Source organism: Syngnathus scovelli, chromosome 17 (genome assembly GCF_024217435.2).
Source record: "Syngnathus scovelli strain Florida chromosome 17, RoL_Ssco_1.2, whole genome shotgun sequence".
NCBI lineage: Eukaryota > Metazoa > Chordata > Actinopteri > Syngnathiformes > Syngnathidae > Syngnathus > Syngnathus scovelli.
Window position 1 is genome coordinate 2,764,838 of NC_090863.1, and position 12,060 is coordinate 2,776,897.

At 45.2% G+C, this 12,060-nt stretch overlaps 1 long non-coding RNA gene across 1 annotated transcript; it reads right to left on the reverse strand.

Annotated features, from left to right (window-relative positions):
- Positions 1-2,052: 2,052 nt before the first annotated feature.
- On the reverse strand, positions 2,053-6,862 carry LOC137839603 (uncharacterized). Its single transcript, XR_011085605.1, has 3 exons — positions 3,946-6,862; positions 3,026-3,865; positions 2,053-2,925 (listed from the first exon to the last, which is right to left on the reverse strand). It is a non-coding gene; the product is annotated as an uncharacterized lncRNA (long non-coding RNA).
- Between the last annotated feature and the right edge of the window lie 5,198 nt (positions 6,863-12,060).

Consider the following 12,060-nt stretch of genomic DNA (forward strand, 5'->3'; position numbering starts at 1 on the left):
TCAGTTCAGTTTAATTGCAGTTCAGTGGTACACACACACACACACAATTACAGTACAAACAGTTCATTTCATGATTAAAAAAACAACAGTAAAACAACAATATTGCAAAATGACGCTGCGCTGAGAAAGAAAGAGGCATCATGCAGACAGCCAGTGTGCACACCCAGTGAAAAAGTGGAGGGAGGGAGGGAGGGAGGGAGGGAGAGCGCGAGAGGAGATAAGAAGAGGCTTTGGTGCGCACTTAAGCGCAACCGGCCAGTTCCCCGAGTAGAGCTGGCTTGGCCCCGAGAAGAAAAAAAGAGGAAAACGTGACGTCACGGAGAGCGCCACGGAGAATCTCCTTGTCCTCGACACTGTCGACGACACTGGGACCCAGTCTGGCAGACATTATACCCTGGTATTCCACAAAGGGCAAGGTATAGCCACGTTCCACCCTGAGTGCACCAGGCCATGCAGGTACTGGCGGGCGCGTTGGAGAAAGATAGCGAGAGAGAGAGGGGGAGGGAGGGAGGGAGGGAGGGAGGGAGCGAGAGGAGATGAGAAGAGGCTTTGGTGCGCACTTAAGCGCAACCGGCCAGTTCCCCCTGAGTAGAGCTGGCTTGGCCCCGAGAGGGAAAAAAAAGAGGAAAACGTGACGTCACGGAGAGCGTCACGGAGAATCTCCTTGTCCTCGACACCGTCGACGACACTGGGACCCAGTCTGGCAGACATTATACCCTGGTATTCCACAAAGGGCAAGGTATAACCACGTTCCACCCTGAGTGCACCAGGCCATGCAGGTACTGCCGGGCGCATTGGAGAAAGAGAGCGAGAAAGAGAGGGGGGGGAGGCAGGGGGTGTCTACTTTGCCGATTCGTATCTAGAGGGTCACAGCAACCCAAATGCCCGTGCGTGCTACTAGTTACCCTATTCAAACAGACAGGGGTAGGGAAAGCACAAAAGAAAAAACAGAGTCATACTCCCCCGAAACGCTGGCTGCATCTTCACCCATCAGTCTCGTGTGGGCCGCTCGCGCATCATGCATCAGGCTCCTCTTCAACACTTGGCAACTGCTTTCTTTGGGTGATTCCTTCCTTTGCACCCCGCTCACCAATCGCGGGTCTGGTGGCCTCCGTCCACCGGCTCTTTGTTTCATACATCGTCTCTTCAACCTTGCAAGACAAGCACAAAAGTCTCGCTGCGCCTGCCGTCGCTTGCGCGTGCCTTCGCTTGCGCCTGCCGTCGCTTGCGCTTGCCGTCGCTTGCGCTTGCCGTCGCTGCGCGTTTGGCACTCAATGAGGGCTGCACAACATTTTGGAAAAGCAATGATATGGCAGTATTGGGCCAGACCACTGCATTGAGGCAAGTTGTGCAAAATTCTTGGATGAGGTTAACTATTTGATCGCAATGAGATCAGTTAGATTAGTTAACTTTAACTTACATCAATGACTTATCGTCTTAACTCATTACAAATAGTTAGGCAAGAAAACATGTTTCATTTGAGACATAAAAAAAAATCTTCGCTGTCTTAAAGTGCATGTCAATAACCTAGACCACCATATGGCAGTTTTCCAATACACGTGCAGCCCTACACACGTCACCATTGGTGTCCAAATGGCAGCCTCGGGGCAACTTGATCAACACACCACACGACTGAACACGACACTGCTTTGTAGCACTAAATATCAATGGCAACATTTCGTGATTGATTTAATGAATTTGCGTCAAAGAATTCTGAATTTGTTTCAGTATGCAGCCCTCAAGCAGACATTGGGACACCGCTGGTGTAATTTAAAAAAAAAAAAAAACCCATTTCACACGTTGAAGCTGCGCAGGTCGACGCCTCCAGGGAAGCGGGTCTCCCTCAGACCTCTGCGACTTCAGAGCGATGCCACAGCGGTCCGTTCCCCTCTGATCAGATCGTGTCACATCCCGGTCGCCATCTGCAGAAACAGAAACAAATGTTAGAAACTCAAAGAGAACCCCAAGTTGTCGGTCACTTGCTTACTTGATCACAGCGGCTAGCTACTATTGGTGACCGTCGCCCGGTCGGATCGGGCCGTGCGCCCCCCCCCCCCCCCCCCCCTTTTGCGTCCGGCCTGCAAATGGTAGAACATGCAATGAGCATCATTACGTCTTCCTCGAGGACCGGCTTGCCCAAACACCGCCCCCTACACCTAGAGAACAAAGGACACACAGCTTAGATCAAGCACGACAGTGGTAGGTTAGAAAAAGACAAAATGTTACCGTCTCGCGCCAATGCTGTCCTACACCTAGGGGAGAACAAAGAACGCAAGTACCACATTGGTGGTAGGTTAGGGTTAGATGAAGTGCAACAGTGGCAGGTTAGAAAAAGAGAAAATGGTACAAGTCAAATTGCAAAATTGGACATGCGGGATCGGCTCGCTCCAACGCCGCCCTACACCAATGGGGGAGAACAAAGAACGCAGCAAGCACGACTTGGACATTGGGCTCCGCGTCAAAGTTCAGTTTTGTCTCCATCCAAGTCACCACGTCCTCCCCCAAGTGAGCCGTCAATGGCAACCAAGCACAAGACACCGCTGGATCCAGATAAGCCACAACCTCTTAAGCAAGACCAACCGTCAGACCCCCAAACACTGCCCCCTCCTGGGCACATGATCCGCACATGTTGACTTTTGCAGCGTGCTGCTTGATTCTTGACTTAATAGAGCATTGGTCTTTTGGATATGGCATTGCTCCTTTGGATAGGCCATTGCTCCTTTGGATAGGCCATTGCTCCTTTGAACAGGCCATTGCGCCTTTGGACAGGCCATTGGGCCTTTGGACAGGCCATTGCGCCTTTGGACAGGCCATTGCGCCTTTGGACAGGCCATTGCACCTTTGGATAGGCCATTGCGCCTTTGGATAGGTCATTGCGCCTTTTCATGTGGAATTATACTTATCCCATTCGGCTCCTCTTGCAGCCTACAAAAACACAGACAGACATTAATTGTGTGCTGGGAAGCTAAAACTCGACAACCATTGTGTGTTGGGAAGCTGAAACTTGACAAAAACAGGTTTTCACCTGATTTAGGACTACTCTTCCTCAGTGTCTTCAACATCACTGAAAGGGCTCCTTCAAGAGCCTCCTGCTTTCGTTGTATAGAAGGATGCTGGCTGGGCAGCCTTTAGTGCTACAAAGGACAAGCAAATTATTGCAACAAAAAGACATTGAGTAGAGTGCCAATGGCATGATTTTTTTTACCAACAATTATACATACTAGGAGTTTTACATTTGAAGAAAAATATTATATTGTAGTAAGTTACGATCATTTATCAAATTATAGTTAATATTTTAATTTTATACATTCTAAGTAGAGTTTTACATTTGAAAAAATATATAATCATGACATTGTGGTAAATTACAAGAATTATTAAAGATTATAATTCATATTTTAATTTCATCATCTACAACTCACCTCACATTGGTCAGATGATCCAGGTTGGCGGCGTCCAAAACGGGAGAAAATAACCCGCGCAAATGTTTGTTGTGTAACGGAACGAGCGGGCGCGCGGGCGCCATCTTTGAATGGATTTGGTCCGATTTGGACATGACATAACATATACGTTGCATTCACCAGTTTGCATGACACGGAAATGGCACACGGATAATACAAAATAATAAAAAATGGTTTAGTTGACTAGAGTCAAACTAACTTCCTATAGTCAGACAAACACGCGCTTATCGGCGGCGTCATTTATGAACCTTCTACAGACAGACGAATGAAAAAATGCTGGCCAGCATTAAAAAAAAAACAAACGCGAAAGACACTTAAAATACCACCAAAACGCGCAACGACGCGACGCAAAGTGGATTGTGGCGTGCCGTGCCGAAACCTCAAGCACTCCCTAGACAGCGAAAATCCTGCAAGAAATAATAAATGGCATCGTAAGAAACTGCAAACATTTGCTCACGGGATAAACGGCCTGCGGCCTACAATTTACCTCCAGGCCCACCGTCGCGGTGGACGTGACGTTGCCGAGTCACGAGAGTACGACAATCCTGCGACAAACAAAATAAAAAAAATAAAAAATAAGTCTTGTGAGAAAAGGCAACAAAGCGTGCCAATCGTGCAACAAACGATTGTTGTGAAAAACGGCAGGAGACGACAAACATTTGCTAGCATGCTCGCTTACCTGAGAAACCGTCCGCCGCCCCCGCCACGCGCTCGGTGGCACCTGCATATGATAACTCCCCTTGAGCGAGCACACCTGTCTTCAATTGACCTAAAGCCCTGACGTCACATCCGTCGATTCAAATCTTCTTCTCCTGATCGTCCAACGGCACTCGGCACACTGACGCCACCAGGTGGTCGCCTGTCATGGTGACTACTGTGGAAAGGGTTGCTTCGGACTATCTGTTGAAACTTTGAACACCCAACATGTTTGGATGGAGGATACCCTATCAATATGACCAAATCTCCTTTTGTTTCCAAGCAGGCTCTGGTCGAGTGGTTAACGCCATTGCCTTCAATCAAATGAAAATATTTGTACCGATAGTTCATCCTAAAATGAATTGCAGTGCTCCCGTGGACTCATTTCACTCAGTGAGTGATTCGTTGGTGAACGAATGAGATTGAACGAATCTCAATTGACGATTCGTTTGCGAGCGGGAAGTTACATCACTGACTCGTAAAGTCCCTCCTCCATGTAACGCTCGCTGGCGCTGCTGATTGGCTGATTTTCTTCGTTTTGTTTAGCGGGGGGGTAGCACTAGCTTCCATGGGCATTACTGACACTTACTGGTTGAAGTTATACATGAAAGCAAAAAAAAAAAAAGAACGAATCACTTCCTCTCGTTCACTGAAAGGATTCGTGTTTTGAACGAATCGTTCACTCACCAGCCAACACTATGGTGGAACGCATGAGGACGGAAAGAGCAGACCAAGCAGATCCAGAGCACAGCAAGGAGCAAATTTGTTGAAGTTTACCATGTAAAGGGAAATGTGCTTTTGGGAGTTTGCAAACATATTTTTTAAGGTTGTGTTAAACTTATAATCATATTAATATCTAGTATTAGAGTGCACGTGTGGATTGGTGGGGGGCGAAGAATGTGCAGGCAAACTGCATGAACTTGTTTTCTTGGAAGTGTTGTGTATAGGCCCAGACAGGGAGTACCGGTACGAGAGAACACCTCAAGGTCGGGAATGAGAACAACAGCACGTCTATGTGTCTTGGACTTCGCGGGAAATTCCAACCACCTGACCTCCGCGATAGCACCGACACGGGGAGGAGATGGCCATCCACCAATCATCTCACAATATTTTGCATGCTTTAATATTCATATTGTGTTTCTTTAAAACTGGGCAACCCGGAAGAATGTGTCGTCTTTTGGTGGTCACAAAAACGCACGAGTTTCAGTGTGAGGGACCCGGGACCCAGGCCTGTATTAGTGCGCTTTGTCAGGAATAAATAATTGGTAAATTTGGTCTGATTGATCTACTGGTCTTCTCTTTGACAGAACGAACTCGCAAAATTGTTAGGTGCGCCAGTGTGTGGATTAGGACATAGCAATTTATGTGTTAAGTGTTGATCGCAATTTGGAGTCAGATCAATAACTAAAATCCGTAACCTAACACATGAAACGAAACTTACAACAAAGAAAAATGCACTTTAATGCTAATTCTCTGTTCATTTCCAATAGAAAAGGAAACTCAAAGGCAAAAACACACTATTTCTTTGCAATGTCATCTTGCGCAACTTTCTTTGTGTGCACATGATACATTGAGTTGGTCAACTTAATAAAAGAGAAATAAGAGAGGACCTGAGTGTCTTTAACAAAATCATCTTCTAAATATAAGTCATGTGTTATTGCAACTACAATACAATGCCTTAACTAAAATATTTTGAGCTAGAAATCATGAGCAAGGCTGTGTGTTTCTTTTTCTACTTTAAAAGTGAGCCGTCATAGATAGCTGTGACATAATAGCAGGGTTTGAAAACTGGCCTTGAAAACTGCAGGGCCCTCCTGTATACAGACACAACATACGATTTCACATATGAGCTTGAAGAACACGCGCACACACACGGAAATTCAACCATTTCTCTAAATAACATAAATCTTTGAGTAAAATCACACTCCCTTTACAATTGCCTGCAGATGCCATAGATGGGAGCAAAGTGAAGTTCCACAACTCACCTCAACATTGTTCCATGGCACCAAAAGCAAATAACCCCCCCCCAAAAAAAAAAAAAAAAAAAATAGCCAACAGGCAAATTTATGAATGTTGAGCAGGTAGTCTGTCGGGTTTCTGAATATCTGTACCGCAAACATCGTAAACACACTACATGGTTAGTAGAAAATCCCAACATGTCACGGAGGGAATGGAAATGGAACAGGGCGACCAAGTGCAGCTCGGACCAGGGTTTATTGGCGGAACTCAAAATACAGACTCGGTAAAGTGACATAACTCACTAATAAAAGCTAACAACAAGACTGACGGAAAAAGACGTGAAACAAAAACACAGGGTGACATTACCAATGACAGTAACAGGAACCAAAAAGACATCATGACATGACCACAACAACGTACAACAATGATCCGACGAGGGGTGAGGGGCAGACAGGACTTATATACACGACAGGTAACAAGAGGCAGGTGGGAATAATCAAACTGATCATGGGCACACAGGAGGGGAGGGGAGGGGAGGGGAGGGGAGGGGAGGGGAGGGGAGGGGAGGGGAGGGGAGGGGAGGGGAGGGGAGGGGAGGGGCGAGCACACAGCACACAGAAACCAAGACAACCCACACATAGTGGAACGGCTGGGGACAAGACGTGACACAACACTGCTTTTACATTTCATGAGTCTTTTCTTGTCTGCCTTCATTAAAAGGTTTCCGAACAGTAAAAAGGAATTTCTACTCCATTGGCAGAGCGACCAGATCTGGCATCATCTGGCCCGTTTTGACGGAAATCCACAAGTCATCGTTATTGGCCAAATTTTTCTTCTTCTTTGATTCCGGCTTGCCGGCTCCGCCTCCTCCATAACGGCGGAAGCAGCGGCGGCGGCAGCGGCCGTCGTCTGCGTGGCGACAGCAGCAGCAATGGCAACACACCGCCAGAGTGGTGAGCAGGACAACCAGGGGCAAAGTGAGGAGAACCACGAGGCACACCGTGTTGTAGACACCTTGGTGATGTTTCTCCATCACCAAGCTCCAGACATGGTTGAAGAAGTTGCGGATGCTGTCTGTTGTCCCATCCATAGCGCCAGCATGCAAAGTTCGTAAGTTGACGTAATGCTTTGTGAAGGATGAATTCACATCGTAACTTCAGTCAATTTCAAAGTTTCATTTTGAAGTTCCCCTTCCTTCAAGTAAACGGACGGACGGATCAGATGGTTCAATTCAAGCCCAAAGGCATCCAAAAGGCAAAACTGTGGAAGTGTTTGCCCACGTCACTTCTCTCCTCATTACAGTTGACGTGAATCCTGAAAGGTGTTCTCTTGCTCTGTGGAACAAAAACTTCTGTTCATTTCAGCATTTGGAAGGTGTGATCGTGACAAAAATTGCATCATTTTGTAACATAGTTGCCCAAATAAGGACGTAGACATTTTGCAACACTTGAGTATTTTAGTCGCACGTCCACACAAGCACAAAAATGTTTGACTGCCTGTTTCTCATTGGATTTTTTTTCTTTCCGTTTTGCTTTTGAACAAATAACATTTGAAGTAGTAAAAACATTATTGGTCACGACTACTTTAGCATCATTTAGCAGATGAAGACTAAATGAAAAAGAACACAGGATAAAATATGCCAATGGCTATTATGACATTCCAAGAGTCCACTTGACTTTCTCATGACATTGTGCTCTAGTGGAGGAGGATTCTTTAATCCAGGAAAAGCCAATTGCTGGCGCCCCACAAAAGCAGGAAGGGGCTGAGAAAAAAAACGGTTATGATTGCATTGGGGCCTGCTTTTTAAGGAGCACGCGCGACCTCAAAGAGCAGAAGTGGTGACAGAAGTGGTGACAGAAGGCATGACAGCAATTTTTAATGAGCGGCCTCCAGCAAAGGGCCCGCTCAACAACTGATACTACTTTTCATTTGTTTGGGGATTTGAGCAGAAGACAAAAGCTCCAAAGTGTGTATCAAGATGTAAAAGGGCACATTTCCTCAAACGCTGCGCAATTTAGAGCAGGCGTCATCATGGCACCTTTTTGAAACGGAGAGCAATAATTTACATCCAGTTCACTTCTATTAAACCCTGCAAGTGTTCACATTTCCAAATGCGCACTTCTACAATGCTTCGAGAAAATGATCATTAGTTTTGTTGCATGCATATTATGTGAGCGAGGGATCAGTGCGGCTTATCAGTTGTTAAATTCCCGCTGCTGTAACCTTCACGGAGATTATTGCAACATTTTTTTTTTTTACTGGGGAAAAAGCTCTACTTCTAAAATGACGAATGTCACAGTTGAGTAAATCCGTCCGTCCGTCCGTCCGTCCATCCATCCATCTATCTTCTACTATGGCGCTGTGTCTCATCCATGGCTAACATGAACAAATCTATGGTGCTTATCCTCATTCATGACTAAAATCCTTTTCTTAATTGCCACGCAAGGGCAAAAAGAAGTGACCCAACACTCCAAATCCAATCTATCACTATCAATCCAGTCACTCCAACTTTCAGCACACACACTTGAAGAACAAGTCATTGAAAGTGACATTACCGTAACTCGGGTCTGACCTCCTCCCGTCAGCTAATCAAACAAGTCGTGTCTGTGTTTGCCATCAGCTTGCTTCTTTTTGCCACCCTCCCACACACACACACACACACACGCACACACACACATCATGACAAGGCTTCACTTTCTGTTCCTGTTTGCTCTTCGAGCGTCGTCAACCTCCAACAATATCCTCCTCCTCCTGACTCAGTGTGTGTGAGTGTGTGTGTTCTCGTCACAACGTCACTGCACCCTGCCCACTTTTTGTAAGAATGGGCCCTCTGTCTGTGCTTGCTTGTGTGTGTGTGTTTCCTGCATGGATTCTTGCTGCGGCTTTTACTGTACTCTCACCGAGTGCCGTCGCTCGCAGTGAGTCAGGGACAAGCCAAGATAGTATGTAAACCTAACAGAGGACAAGTTTAGAGAACAAAAAAAAGGCTGCTTCTAGTTGCTCCCTTCAGCACAATGAGGCGTCGTCAATGTGGACAAACACATCTCCAGCCCGCATCTAAAAGGGGAACAAACATGGGAAATGGAAGCTGCGAAAGTGTGTGAGTGCTCTACCAGGTGAAAGATGCACAGTGAGTATTTGGGTCTACACACAAGGCACACACTTACAGTGGCCTGCCTGTGGCATTGTGGTTAATTCTCTTTCTGGCTCAGTCGAGCAAAAGAGGCTTTTTCATTCAAAGGTTTGAAAAGAAGAGAGAGCGAGAGAGAGAGAGAGAGAGAGAGAGAGAGAGAGAGAGAGAGAGAGAGAGAGAGAGAGAGAGAGAGAGAGAGAGAGAGAGAGAGAGAGAGAGAGAGAGAGAGAGAGAGAGAGAGAGAGAGAGAGAGAGAGAGAGAGAGAGAGAGAGAGAGTGAGAGAGAGAGAGAGAGAGAGAGAGCCTGTTGGTAACCAGGGCAGAGCTTTGCTAAAAAGAGGACGCAAACGTGAGTGCGTCCGCCTGTAACGCGCTAAACAACCCGTGACATCTTGCAAGACGGGTTTTTTTGTTTTTTACTGCACAAGAACATAAATTACATTGCGAGCTCAACGTAATGACGCAAAAGTGTAGGAAAGGCTGACCACAATTACAGTCGAAACTCTAAGAAGAAAAAAAGTGAGTGCAAAGTGAATGAAACAAGTCAAGAAAGTTTCAACAACCCTGCCATGTTTGAATGATTAAGAAAATAATTGCCAAGTATGTATATAAAATGAAGCTTCGAAAATCAAGCCCTTCTCTCTGCTCTCAAATGCTGTGGGTGACGAACAACGAGGCACTCTATCCGAAGATGTTAGCATAGCCATCTTGCTAACTGCATGTTGCTATTGTGTCAAAATATAGGAATCGCAGTTATGAGCCCCTCATGTATCAGCGTGCATGAGCCAAGCATTCTGGCAGGAAAATTCATGCTGTATACCGTACGATGAAAAGAAGAATCCCCTGCGGCTCTATATGCAATCACAAGCTGTGAAATGAATATACAGTAAGGTGATTTTCATATAAACCACTGTAAATAAAAATTTCCATCATGGCGCCGGATCATTCATCAGTGAGACGCCAGCTGGGATATTGCTCCTCGGCGTATGCGTTGCGTGTTTTTGCGTGTGTGTTATTTTGCAGAGATAGCTGCGACATGATGAGGCTCGTCTCATCCATTTTCATGAAGCCACGTAGCCCCCGAGACATGAACAAACGCACACGGTGACACTCGGGTGGTAAACGTGTGCTTTTATCGGTGGGGCTCGTCCATTCGGTGGCTGGACTGACTCAATCGTGTCACTACAATATTACAATTATAGAAACCATCAATATTAAAAAAATATAAAAAAAGAGTCCCATAACTGAGCCATCATCAGGAGAAGTGCAAAATAAATATTTATCAAACTACATGAGCAAAATATTTTCCGCACACAAATATGTTTTTCATAAGTTATTCTGCTTCCACCCTCTAAATGAGGCAAAGTTTTAAACAAGCAAGTAACTGTGGTTCCACTGTGCACCTCACTATCAGCAACTATTAGAAGCATGAATGCACAGAATTATTAGCAGCACATTGGTTGCCAGTTTTATTAAAGAGGATATATTATGGAAAATTGACTTTTCTAATGACTTGTATACAAATAGTCAGGACTCTGGAGGACATGCCCACCCATCAAGTGTGAAATTAAACAACCAAGTAAATATTTTCTTATCTGCCTATTTGTGAAAATGTGTCCAAACTTTGGACTCCAAAGTTCCAAGTTTGACATGTCAGTTCTTTCACTCTGCACTTCTAATAAAATGACTAACATGAGAGCGATGAGTTAAAACAGGAAGTAAGAGTGGTTTTGTCATTATCTATAAGACACACCATTTGCTTGGTGTTTCCTACATGTGGAAACAGCGACAGAAGATAAACCACAAGCGAGCTGCAAGACCATGATCATGCACATGGCTATCTGTGTGTGTTATTAAAGGAGATGGTAGTCGCATGAAGTGCAAAGGATCTAGTTTGTAACATGTTTTTACCTTTACCGAGCTAGAAGTTAAGGTACAACTAATCATACTGAAGTCCAATAATCAGTCCTATGGGCTGCATTACTGAAACTTGTAAAGCACCTCGAGGGACCGAAATAGACTCCCATTGTAGCTTGGTAACATTGTGTTGTTGTTTCCTCTTATTGTTTGGAAGTAGCATGCTTGTGATGGAAACAGCTCCTCCAGGCCTCGGCTGCACTCTTACTAATAACGGAGCTCCAAAGCCCATTAAAAAAGGAAAGCATCCCCGCAGCATGATGCGGCCATCAACATGTGTGCGTTTGTTTTCCGCCACACATTCATCATGCTGAGCCCCAAAACTTCACTTATGGTCTAATTCGATTACAACATATTACAGCTTTTGGAAAATTGCAAAGAGGAATTGAGCAGAGTCATCAAAGGTGCTTGCGAAAACTCCTCAAAATTGCACAGCATGAGATGCTAACTAATCAAATGAATACAAATACTAGCTGCACTGTCATTGGTAGACTACTATTTTTCTTCTTCAAAGAAACATACTGAAGAAGTCATTTAATCAGAGCAAATATTGCTGAGCTTCAATTTTGCTGCCAGATGGCAGAAAAAGGCGTTCGGAATGTGACATTAGCTTCGATAAAGACTCAAGTAGCACAGTGTCAATGTCTTAAGGTGCGACGTTCAATAAACACCATATGCACCCCAATTTCAAGAAGTGGCAAGAGATGAGAGAACATTTCATTTGGAGCTACTAGAAGTTCTTACCTCAGTTGATGTGTGGCGCTGGCTCCTCGTTACCTCCCATTTTTGGACACTCCATCAACATCATCTAATAAACATCAATGTGCAATGAAGTCAGTGTGTTCCAAGCACTGAGGCTGTCTGGGAAAAATTCAAAATGGCTTCCACTTACTTGTT